The sequence below is a fragment of the Ornithodoros turicata genome, chromosome 3, assembly GCF_037126465.1.
Source record: "Ornithodoros turicata isolate Travis chromosome 3, ASM3712646v1, whole genome shotgun sequence".
In the NCBI taxonomy this organism is placed as follows: domain Eukaryota; kingdom Metazoa; phylum Arthropoda; class Arachnida; order Ixodida; family Argasidae; genus Ornithodoros; species Ornithodoros turicata.
In genome coordinates this window covers 34,599,823-34,611,327 of record NC_088203.1, presented here as the reverse complement: position 1 = coordinate 34,611,327, position 11,505 = coordinate 34,599,823, and the positions used below count along the sequence as shown (strand labels likewise).

The 11,505-nt window shown below is 50.0% G+C and overlaps 1 long non-coding RNA gene across 1 annotated transcript; it reads right to left on the bottom strand.

The window, feature by feature from the left end:
* Positions 1 to 1,733: 1,733 nt before the first annotated feature.
* On the bottom strand, positions 1,734 to 3,207 carry LOC135390196 (uncharacterized). The gene is made up of 3 exons (XR_010421763.1): positions 3,123 to 3,207; positions 2,883 to 3,000; positions 1,734 to 1,886 (listed from the first exon to the last, which is right to left on the bottom strand). It is a non-coding gene; the product is annotated as an uncharacterized LOC135390196 (long non-coding RNA).
* Positions 3,208 to 11,505: the final 8,298 nt, after the last annotated feature.

Here is an 11,505-nt window from a genome sequence, read left to right as displayed (position 1 = left end):
TGTGTCCGTGCGTTCCCTTTGAGATAACGTATCTCTGACAGAAGCAAATCCAACAGCGGACTGCTTACGGATGCAACTATCTTGGATTTCTCTAACCACTTGTTATTTAACCGCTGCCTTGAGCTGTGTGTTCTGGAAATTTAGGCAGCATCCAGAGTCCCTGCAATGTGTTGCCATGTTTCTCGAGGGCCTGTGTTTCACTATGGCTCTCAGATACAAACTACCCCATTTCAGCACAGTAGAAAACAGATTTGTAAATAGCATCTGTTGATTGCACTGTACATACCCCCCACATAAAGGATCATAGTGGATACTACATCTTGTGCGATAATGTCAGGAACACAAAAAAGCTAGATTTGAAACCACTCTTACGTCGTAGTAGTAGTATTTGTGTGAAGCTGCGCAATTCCTGTCCTGCAAATAATTTAAACCATATGTTTCATCTGCCGGCGTGATGATCCCCTGAAAAGCAATTCACACTTGGCGGGAACTACCGGTTCTGAAACCTATCCCTGACATGTGTAGCCATCAGGGAGGCAACCCAAGGGCTGCGGTGGAAAAGACAAACACACACGGGCTATGTTCTCTCTGAATATCAGCTGTTCTGGCTTTTAAGAAGAACATGTTACATGATACGCCAGCGAAAGCTAACCAATAAAATTAGTAGTTAAATGTACAATACGTAAACACTTACCATAACATGACAGTTTCCTTCCTGCATTCATGCGCTACCATTCAAGCCGCACAAACAGTGTACTGAATTTTTTTATAGCATTACAGGTTGTTTGACAGAACTTGAACAAGATTATATAGCACACGATAAAAGTAGAGTGAACATAATGTGCAGAAAAAATGGCTGCAAGCAAGCGAGCTGGTGAAGATGATGCATAAGTAAAACCCCGAGACTAGGGAACACAAAGGGACATGTTTGTGTCTGTCCCTTCGTGTTCCCTAGTCTTGGGGTTTTACATCATGGATAATGTGCAGGTTTCTATTCACGCTTAACGGCCGTAGCAGTAATGCATGAAGACCACTGCTAAGTTGTGTTGAGAAGCACCACTTTATGTTTGCCATGTCTAAATGAAACGTACCTGACCTGATCCAAATTAACCGTTCTGAGTCTGGAACACACAAAGAGAAAAACGCAACACACGCCACAACATTAACAGATAGCAAATGAGCTGTAGCGAGCTCCACCTTGGGACAAAGTCAACAAGTAATTCACCAAAAGTCAATGAGCGCCTGAAATGTAACATCTCCAGTGGTGTAGCCAGACCGATACGATACTCGATACGACCGACTCGATACGAAAACTGCCCCCCCCCCCCCGCTGATCCTGTGTCGACAACACACACATACTTGTGCACACTGCAAACTGAGGATTAAAAAAGGGAACGAAAATAATTGATTTAGACGTTCACAGTACGATTACATGTATAGGCTGTCATGACCAATGAAGTAGTGTCACGAGATTGGAAGTATTTTGAAAAGCTCATACTTTGAAAACCATTCAAGAGTGCTTCTTAGATAGACGCCATGAACTGCAAGAACTTTCGCGATAGTCACACTGCCCCCCCCCCCCCATATATTATGTTCTCGGATTTGCACGATTTGTGTGGGTCGGTCCGTGGCAGGTAGGGGGGGCTCGAGCCCCCCCCCCCCCTAGCCTCCCCGTGGCTACGCCACTGAACATCTCTGACTGGTAGCAGGACGGTTCACGTTCAATTCCTGGTGCTAGCACTGACTGGCTTTTTCATGAATTATTTGTTGGAAGTTTCGATGTGCTTGAGAACCATTCGTCAACCATTGTATCCTCATGAGGTGATGAGGGTTTGTCATCCCAAAGAGACTCCCTTTCTGGCATGTGTCCTTATGGATGCTCATCACTGCAGAAAAAAAAGAAAGAAAGAAAGGAAAAGCATTTAATGACAAGAAATGAATAGTCGCATTTACTGTATAATGATTGTGCACAACAGAAAGAATACTTTTGCACAGAAGGCTGTACTTCTTGATGTCTAACATCAAGTTACAAAATTCCAGAATATATGACATGTTGTAAGGTAGAGAATAAGTAGAGTTATTGAGTTGTAGAGTTGAGTTGAGGGGAGTTGTACCCCCTTTTTATTTTATTATATATGATTATATAATTATCTTTATGTCTGTACCACCCCTCGCTCTCTACATTACAACATGTTTTATATATTCTGGGATTTTGTAACTTCATGTTAGACATTAACAAGAGCAGCCTTGTGCACGAAAGTCTCGTCTCATTAAAATTTAGATGCTCTCAACAGTCTTCTTTCTGTTGTGAATCTCTATCGCAGCATACCTGCACATTGCTGTTCTACGTACTGTGACTTTGCAGTAAGAGTATGGACTTTGGGTAAAAAGACTACACAGTACTGCTCAGGTATTTTTGCCTATCGAACAGTATGTATGTATGCAGTATGCACACAGTATTTGTGCACCGGACCCACTAAAAATGTAGTGAATGTGGCATTGCCCACGGTAATGCGCCAAGCTGAACACAATTATTGTAGAATCCAGGTATTTTAGCTTACATGTCAAGCCAGTACCACAATAGTATCCAGTGTGAAGTTGTGACAAATAAATAGTTTCCATTTTTCTTAGCTCTCAGAAAACAGACAGTGAATTAATAAGAGTAGACAATCTTAACATGAATTCTGGGCTATTCTTCAATTGAAGATTCACAGATAGTAAAGGGAACTTCCTCAATGGACGTTGATGACACTGAAAATTCTAAAACGTTATCAGAGGCGACATCAGCTTCGGTGTGTCAAAGGATTGTATGTCCAACAGTAATCCAGCTAACAGTAACAAAAATGTGCAAAAGACAAATTAACTGAACTAATGTAACGTACCTTCTATATCAGACAGTGAAGCTTGTAACACCCCATCCACAGGAACCAGTGTCCAGACACAAAAGTGCTTGAACTGGGAGATAGCAGCTAATCGGAATGGCGACCTTTGTTTTCCACCCTGAAAGCACAGGTTGTAACTTTGAGGGCAGATTTAAAAGTGGTGTCAGATATCTGCATGCGAGTGCACATGAGAAGTTGAACATAGATGAATACTCAAATTATAACATCACATTGTCATACCTGTTGGTGGAGGTGGACTGCAACTAACGTGTCAGCAATGTCTTCATGACCAGATCATGCTCCATTTCCGCCTTCAGCGTGCACCTGTGGTAATTCAGAAGTTAGATTATCAATAGTACTATTGTGTTGTTAATCATGGTTATATCAGAGTAAGCGCAGTAGGACAGCTGCACAATCGATTCATTAAGCTTGCTATTTTTTATATCTTGTGGAAACCCAGTGTTTCCACAACCTCGGGGCGTCAGTCCGTCCGTTCCGTCGCCAAGGAAGACACAGCAAACTAAAAGGTTCAAACAACAAGCAAGGTTTATTCCATACCTTTGACAACAGATACGGTCGATACTCCCAGAGTCAACCCCAGCCTCAACTTCTCACCCGCTTATATCATATCCAAGCACACAATCAGCGCCCTCTTCCTGATGGGCGTACTCGTGACCGACGCGCTTGTTATCGACATAAGTCGCGATACTCCCCCCCTCCAAAGTCCAAGTAAACACAGCCCTCACACATCGGGCATGTCCAGTACAACGTCGTAGGGGATCGCCGGGACTCCTTCCTGTCTCTGGAGCAGGTCCGGGCGGTGCCGCTGGAGGACAGCCACTGCCGCTGCTACGTCTGAAACAGTCCTCCTGCCTTCTCTCAGTGCGTCGATCTTGGCTCGATGTAGGGGACCACGGCGGTGGGCAGCACGATGAAGTTCAGGCACCCCGCAGACGGGGCAGAGTAGACGTTTCTCATCCTCGGTGAGGGCAATCGGGGGGTCGGCGGGGTGCCTGTCTTGTAGCGTGAGTCCTCGAAAAGGAGGAGGGACCTGGCTCGGGTCGCTTCCGCGGAGTGGCCTGGGCTGGGAGGACCAGCGGGCCCTGGACGCCCAAGAGACGGGACGGTTGTAGGCCACCACCGTCCAGGTGGCAACTGACGAAGACCTCGGTGGTATGGACGGTCTTAGGTCTCGACGGTTACGACGTCCTGTCGGGGCTGCCTGGTGCTGACGAGGTGGGCCGGCCGCAGCCTTCTGTGCGCCTTGTTTCGGAGCCATCACTGAAAAAATTGAAAAACAGAGACACCGTCAGGTGGAAACACCTAACGGCGAGGGTCTGGCAAGGCCCTCGTGCATATGTCGTGAGAAGCTAAAAATAGTAGCCACACGAACAAAACCCTAAATCACAAGCACTAGGTTCTAGCGATGGAGATAGTGGCAGCTACGTGCGCCGCCTGCGGGGACGCAAACTGTAGCGACTGGAAGGTCCGGGAACGGGATCCTGATCCAGGTCTTGAGGAGGAAGCTGACTGTCTGCTTCTTCACTCTCGGGGTCTCGGAGGTGGTAAGTCTTCAGGTCCGAGATGTGTACTGCCCCAGTTTCTTCGCCCGTGTCGCAGCGACGAAGCCTGTAAGTGAGGCCGGAGGGGCACGCACTTACCTCGAAGGGGCCATCCCACCTATCTGCGAGTGAAGCTGCAAAGCCGCGTGCGGCATCACTTAGCAGGTGGGTCCGTCGAAGGACGAGGTCACCGACGCTGTAGGTGAGGTTCCGTCGACCTCGGTTGTACTGGCGAGCCTGGTCGAACCGTACGCCGTCCGCGCTGCATCGTCCAGTCGACTCCGGAGGTCCTCAGCGAACCTTGAATAAGGAGGTTGGGTACTGCCATCCCGGAGGCGTAGAGCATTCTCCACTGGAAAAGGGGCCTCTCGTCCCAAGTTCAGGAACGCCGGGGTGAAGCCTGTAGATCTGTTTACTGTTGTCCGTGTAGCGAACGCCAGTTCAGCCAGGCGAAGATCCCAATCACGGTGGTGCTGACTAGTACAAGCAACCAACATCATTTTCAGGTTCCGAGTGGACCCGTCATTATCATTTAGGATGCCAGGTGGCTTCCCTCGCAGCTTTACGACACTCCTGCGGCGTCTACGACTCAACGTCGCCTTCACCCCTGCGTTCCGTGCTAAGCTGGGTTACAGTAACACGGCGCTGTGCCTAGCTTGCCGCACCCCAGCTACGATCCCCCATATCATCGAGGACTGTGAGCGGTACACGTGTGAACGCCGGGTACTTCGACGCCAACTTGAACTCCTCGACCATAGACCATTCAGCTTGTCCAAAGTACTTGGCCCATGGAGCTCCCCTGAACATCAGTGCCGGGCTCTTCGCTCCCTTTTTGTTTTCATGCAGGCCACTGGTCTCCTTGAAGAGCTCTAAACAGAACTCCGACCTGTCGTTGCTTCCTTCTCACCATAATTCATCCTCTCATATTAACCACTGTGAAATGGGGTAGTGTCCTGTGGCTACCACGGGGAAACATCCCATGTCATCATCACTTCTTCATTTATTGTTGTTGTTGTTGTTCAGGTTCCGATTAACACGTTCGGTAATGTTAGCCTGAGGGTGATATGGGGAAGTCTTCTTGTGCTGAATGCCTAAGGGTACATTTATGCTGCAGCATCGCTGCTCGCTGCAGCTTCAAGCACATCGCTGCTCGCATAACCGCTAGGGTGCGTTTACCCTGCAGATTGCTCAAGATGCTGCTCGCTTTCGCTATATCAGTCGCCTAGCAGCGTTCACTGTGGAAGGATGGAAACGAGGAAAAGTGGGAAGGAGGAAACCGACTTCATCACAACCAATCGCAGGTCGGATTTCAAGACGCCAGTCATCAATGATACCAGGAAGACAAACATGTTTACATTCCTAGGTGCAGCGAGCAGAGCGGCAAGCAGCGGCGAGGATAAGCGAGCAGCCAGGCTGCAGGGTAAATGCACCAACAGAAAGCTCTGTGTTTGACCTGTCATCGCCAGAAGTCAGGTAGTCCCCGGGCATGTTCAAACATGTTTGGCAGCATTGTTGTGGCGATGATCATGGCGTGCATCTTTGGCAAGCAGCGATGCTGCAGCATGAACGCGCCCACAGAGATACATGTGTTTGTTTCGTCATCGCCAAACAGCGATGTGCCATGTGCCAGCAGCGATGCTGCAGCATAAATGTACCCTAAGACAGCGCAAGAATCTGAGAACACCTTACTTGTAAAGTAGGTAGCGTTATCTGTGATGAGCTGAGCAGGAAACCCGAACCGGCAAAAGGTGTCGAGTAACTTTTCCCACACTCTCTGGGAAGTCAGTGTCCTGAGAGGAAACAGCTCAACCCACTTCGTGAAATGATCAGTAACCACAAACAAATACTGGTTACCTCTAGGACTACGTGGAAATGGTCCCATCACATCACAAGCAACTATCTGCCAGGGCCTATTACTCTGAATAGGCTGTAAGCGCCCAGGGGGTAAACCACCACGAGGTTTAGCTCTCTGGCATACGGGACAAGTTCGAACATACTTTGTTACATCCTGCCTCATTCCTGGCCATGTCGCAACACGACATAACTTTTCATAAGTTTTCCTGCCACTGCTGTGACCTGCCAAGGCCGAATCATGAAAGTAACGTATGAAAGACTTACGCAACTTCCGTGGCACCACGACTCTGAATGGGGATGAGCCGTCATCGTCATCCGCCTGGGGTATGTATCTGAACAGGATGCCATCCTCGCCCAGCAGATAGGAGTCGTGCCGTCCGTCAGTCGCTCCGGTGCCTGCCGAGTCCTGCTCAGCTAACCATTGAGACACCCGCTGACAAAGGCCGTCCGCTCTCTGAGCGTCTAGGAGCTGCTCTCTGCTCACGACCGTGCCCCAAGACGAAGATACGTCTCGTGCCACTTGTGCTGCTGCCAGGAACTGGGAAGGCGCCTCGGTGCCTTCCTCTCCCCCCTCCGGTAGAGGCGCACGGGAAAGCGCGTCTCCTTCCACGTTCGTCGAGCCCCGCCTGTACTCCACGTTGAAGGAGTAGCCTTGTAGCGTCAGAGCCCACCTGGCAAGACGTCCAGATGGGTTGTGGAGCCGCTGCAGCCAAGAAAGTGCCTGGTGGTCAGTCTGGACGGTGAAAGTGGTGCCGTCCAGGTACAGATCAAACTTCCTGAGAGCGAAGATGATCGCCAAGCATTCCTTTTCCGTGACGGAGTAATTCCGTTCTGCCGGATTCAGCGTGCGACTTGCAAAAGCCACTGGACAGAGAATAACGTCATGCTCCTGCAAGAGAACTGCGCCAACCCCATAATCGCTAGCATCTGTTTGCACTACAAACGGTTTGTTCAGGTCAGGCAAATATAGCCTGGCCGTATTAGCGATTGCGTGAGAAAGAGCTCTAAATGATAGTTCGTGCTCCTCTCCCCACTGCCAGGGTGTATCGTTGCGCAACAACCGGTTGAGCGGCTGCGCTAACTCAGCGCAATTAGGAATGAATTGTCTGTAGAAACCAACCATACCCAAGAAACGCTGCAAGGCTTTTACGTTACCGGGAACCGGATACTCCATGATCGCCTTTAGCTTGTCATTGCTAGGACTGATGGTTCCTCCGTCCACCATGAAGCCGAGAAGGCTGATCCTAGGCGATGCCAGCTGCACCTTGCGGGGGTTGATGGTTAGCCCCGCCTGCTACATCCTTGCAAGGACGATTGACAGGTGTTCCAAGTGTTCCTGAAAGTTTCTGGAAAACACTACGACATCATCCATGTACGCCATCGCGAAGTTATATTTCGCATCTCCCAATACGGTATCCATTAGCCGTTGGAAACTGGCGGGAGAGTTAGACAGACCGAAAGGCATCCGTACAAACTCAAACAAACCCCTATGACAGGTAAAGGCTGTTTTCGGGACATCCTCCGGGGCAACTTGGATTTGCAAAAACCCTCTACTACAATCAAGCGTTGAAAACACTGTAGCGTTGCCCAGGGAATACATAATAGACTCGATGGACGGAAAGGGGTAAGAGTCCCTTACAGTTACTGCGTTAAGTCGACGGTAGTCGGCGCATAACCTAGCCGTACCATCACATTGCGGAGCCAGGACGACAGGAAACGCCCAAGGGCTCTGGGACCTTTGAACTGCACCGGTTTGGAGCATTTCATTAAGAGCAGCGTCTAACAAAGCACGCTTATGCACACTCAATGGTCTCGGATTACAACGCCAGGGCCTACCGTTACCCGTGTCTATGCTATGCTGTAACACAGACGACTTACCGGGTTTTTCCGTGAAGACACCGTCAAACTGCCGCAGTACCGCTGACGGCGCTCCTCCTCGAAATGAATGGAATGACCCCAAGACAGTCGGGAGCGGGGACGGTTCGACGGACGTTGCTGCAGCTTGCTTAGCTGAACTACTGTCCTGTGGCACGGCGAAAGGAAAAAATCCTGACGATCCGTGGTAGACGTATCCTCCATTGGGCAGGTCCAGCGCAAATTTCTGCCGGATGATGAAGTCCCTGCCCAGGATAACGGGCACTGCCAGGCCAGGAAGGTGGACGAAGCGCTGCTTTCGTCGTCTCCCATCAAAGCGAAGCCAGAGCACAACTGCAGTTTGTGCTGGAATCACGTCATTGGAAGCAAGACGTAGAGTGACATCTGTGGATTGCAATTCCACATTCCGTGACGCGCAGTGCTCGTAAACACAATCGCCGATAAGGGAGACTGTAGCTCCCGTGTCGATAAGGGCGATGTAATCTCTCCCCAAAATTCGAACAGCGATGTTTGGTTCCTTGTCCTCGATGTTACCTCAGACAGAAAAAGCAAAAGGAGCTAAAGCGTCTCATTTTATCTTGCTGCTTGCAAAGCCAGCTTCTGAATTATCAGGGTCACGGATTGTAACCGTTCGTTCGCTCTTTCGGCAGATAGCCGACGTCGCTGAGCGATTGTTTACCGGCGTCGGCTGCGACCGTTTCCCGTTGGCACATTACGGGGGTTTGGTCTTTGCTGCGGACAGTCCCGACGAAAGTGGTCCGGGCTGCCGCACGTCCAACAGCCGGCTGGCATTCTGCGTTGCTGCCGCGGAGCATGCCGTAGCTCTTGCGGCCTCCTTGGGGTTTCGCCAGCTAAATAGCCGGGTTGCCCATGATTATGGGACAGGACGGGTCTGCCAAGGCTCGTTCCTGCGGAGATCGCCCTCTGTTCGTAACGGAAGGGATCGGGTGCTCGGCGTGATGGCTCCGCATAATAATTGCGGTTCTGCTCATCCAGTCCCACTGCAGGTGGGCGCTCAACCGAGGCTGCTCCCGCTGACCACGCACAGCGCGGTTCTAACGCCAATTCAGGCGGCGGCGGGGGCCGATACTCGAGTTCCGCTAAGAGGTCTCCTTCAATTGAGCGAGCCTCTTGCGCCAGCGCTTCAAAGCTATTAAAGCGATGGGCTCGAAGATAGGGCCGGTAGCGAGGATGACACTGACGGATAGCCCGTGTCACACGCTGCTCCTCTGTAGCAGTAGATTCAGCTCTGCTATACAGGTCTTGCAAGGCTCGAACGAATTCTGCTAAGGTCTCATCTGGATGCTGAGTACGCTTATGCAGCTCCTCCAGGATACGATATTCGTAATCCGGTGGAAGAAATTCGCTCTTAAACCGCTTCTGAAAGTCCTGAACGGACGTAAACCTCGACTGCAGCCGAAGCCAGCGAGCGGCGTCTCCGATCAAAGCAACCTGCAGGATGCGTTGTATCAGGACTTCATCTGAGATTCCCATACCAGTCTGATAGGCTGTAAGGTCATCCAAGAAGTCTGCGACCGACTTTTTATCGGTGTACCCTGAGAAGGTAGGGACCGGTAAATTCAGTCGCAGGGGCGCTTGTGCCTGCGGTGGCGAAACCGACCCGGCATCAAGGCGTCGTGCCACCAACGAACATAACTCCGTCATGCGTGACAAGAGTTCTGTCGTTATAGCGGAGTCCAACTGCGGCACTGCAGGCACTGCAGATACCGTAATTGACGTACCTTGGGACGGAGGCACTGCATGTGCTCCTTTGCCCCCGGCTGGTCCTTTCGGGTCCGATGGCGCCGAGGTGTCCGATACCAGTCTCTCCTCTGAACGAGACCGCTGATGAACAGGGCCTTTGTTCCGGAGGTTGTATCTGCCTGGCGGCGAATGGTGCATCGGCTCCGGGGCTCGGGCACCGAGTTGGAGCTACGAAGCACTCGCAAACAACTTAAACACACTCAAAACAACAACGCTAGCTCAGAAAAGGAAAAGAAAGAAAAAATGACACCCCGGAAAAAGTACACAAACAAACCGGCGGGTCCTGAATGAAAGAAAAGAAAAAGAAAAAACGTACCAAAGGAAAAATGAACAATGCGTGCTGCGTCTTCCCCGCTGTCGAACGGACGAACTGTGACCCCAAACGTTGGGCGCCAGTTGTGGAAACCCAGTGTTTCCACAACCTCGGGGCGTCAGTCCGTCCGTTCCGTCGCCAAGGAAGACACAGCAAACGAAAAGGTTCAAACAACAAGCAAGGTTTATTCCATACCTTTGACAACAGATACGGTCGATACTCCCAGAGTCAACCCCAGCCTCAACTTCCCACCCGCTTATATCATATCCAAGCACACAATCAGCGCCCTCTTCCTGATGGGCGTACTCGTGACCGACGCCCCTGCTGGAAATAAAGGGCATGATCTCAATCAATTCTCCCGCAGTTCCAATGAGATTCAATATGAAATCAGATGACCAATTCATTCAATGTGCATAAGAGGAGTATTTCTCATTGAGATAATTGGGAGTTTTGCAGGGGAGCGGCCTTCGCGACAACGTGTTCCACCATGTTGTGTGGCGAAGGCTGCGCACAGGGAATAAAGAACCAATTCAAGGAATTGGTCTAATGGGTATCAATGAGAAACGCTGACTTCCAATTGATTTGATGAGATACTCCACCAATACAAGGAATGCGAAGCCAATTGAATGAATTGGCCCAATGTGAACGAATGAGACACGATCATTCCCAACTGAAGGAATGAGATGCTACCTTTTCGGCGCCGTAGCACGTTTCCCCATCCGCGCTCCAAAATAGTTCGCGTGATTTCAAATGTTTTTGAATATTCCCTCAAAGGTACAGGATCCGTGGTATAACCTACTGTTCCGCCTAACGCTTGAAGCTATTGTGTTGCAATTCATGCAATATTGCACTACACAGTAGTGGAAGCGTCCATCAGTCGCCAGCGGAATAGTCAGTCTCTTATGAATCGTCCAAGTGTGAGGATGGCGGTCGCGCATCTGCATCAATTCGCCCTTTATCTTTGTGATTTTTTTCCGTTTTAAGGTACGTAGTTGACGTGTAAGGCGTTCCTGTTCTTTGTATGCCCTTACCCCTGCAGGCATTATGAGCGCTGACGGAAAGATAGCAAGATGAGGTGGAGTGTTTTAGTGACTGTTACCAACCACGCTGTGTGAAAAGGTATGTAATATGCGTTGTTGCCTTCTGACATTATAGCGACGTCATTTGAAACGGTATTTGAAATATTATATGAAGTGTATCTGAAATGGTATTTCGTGCAGGTTGAGCCTGTACGAGGCGGCAGGCAAGGGAGTAT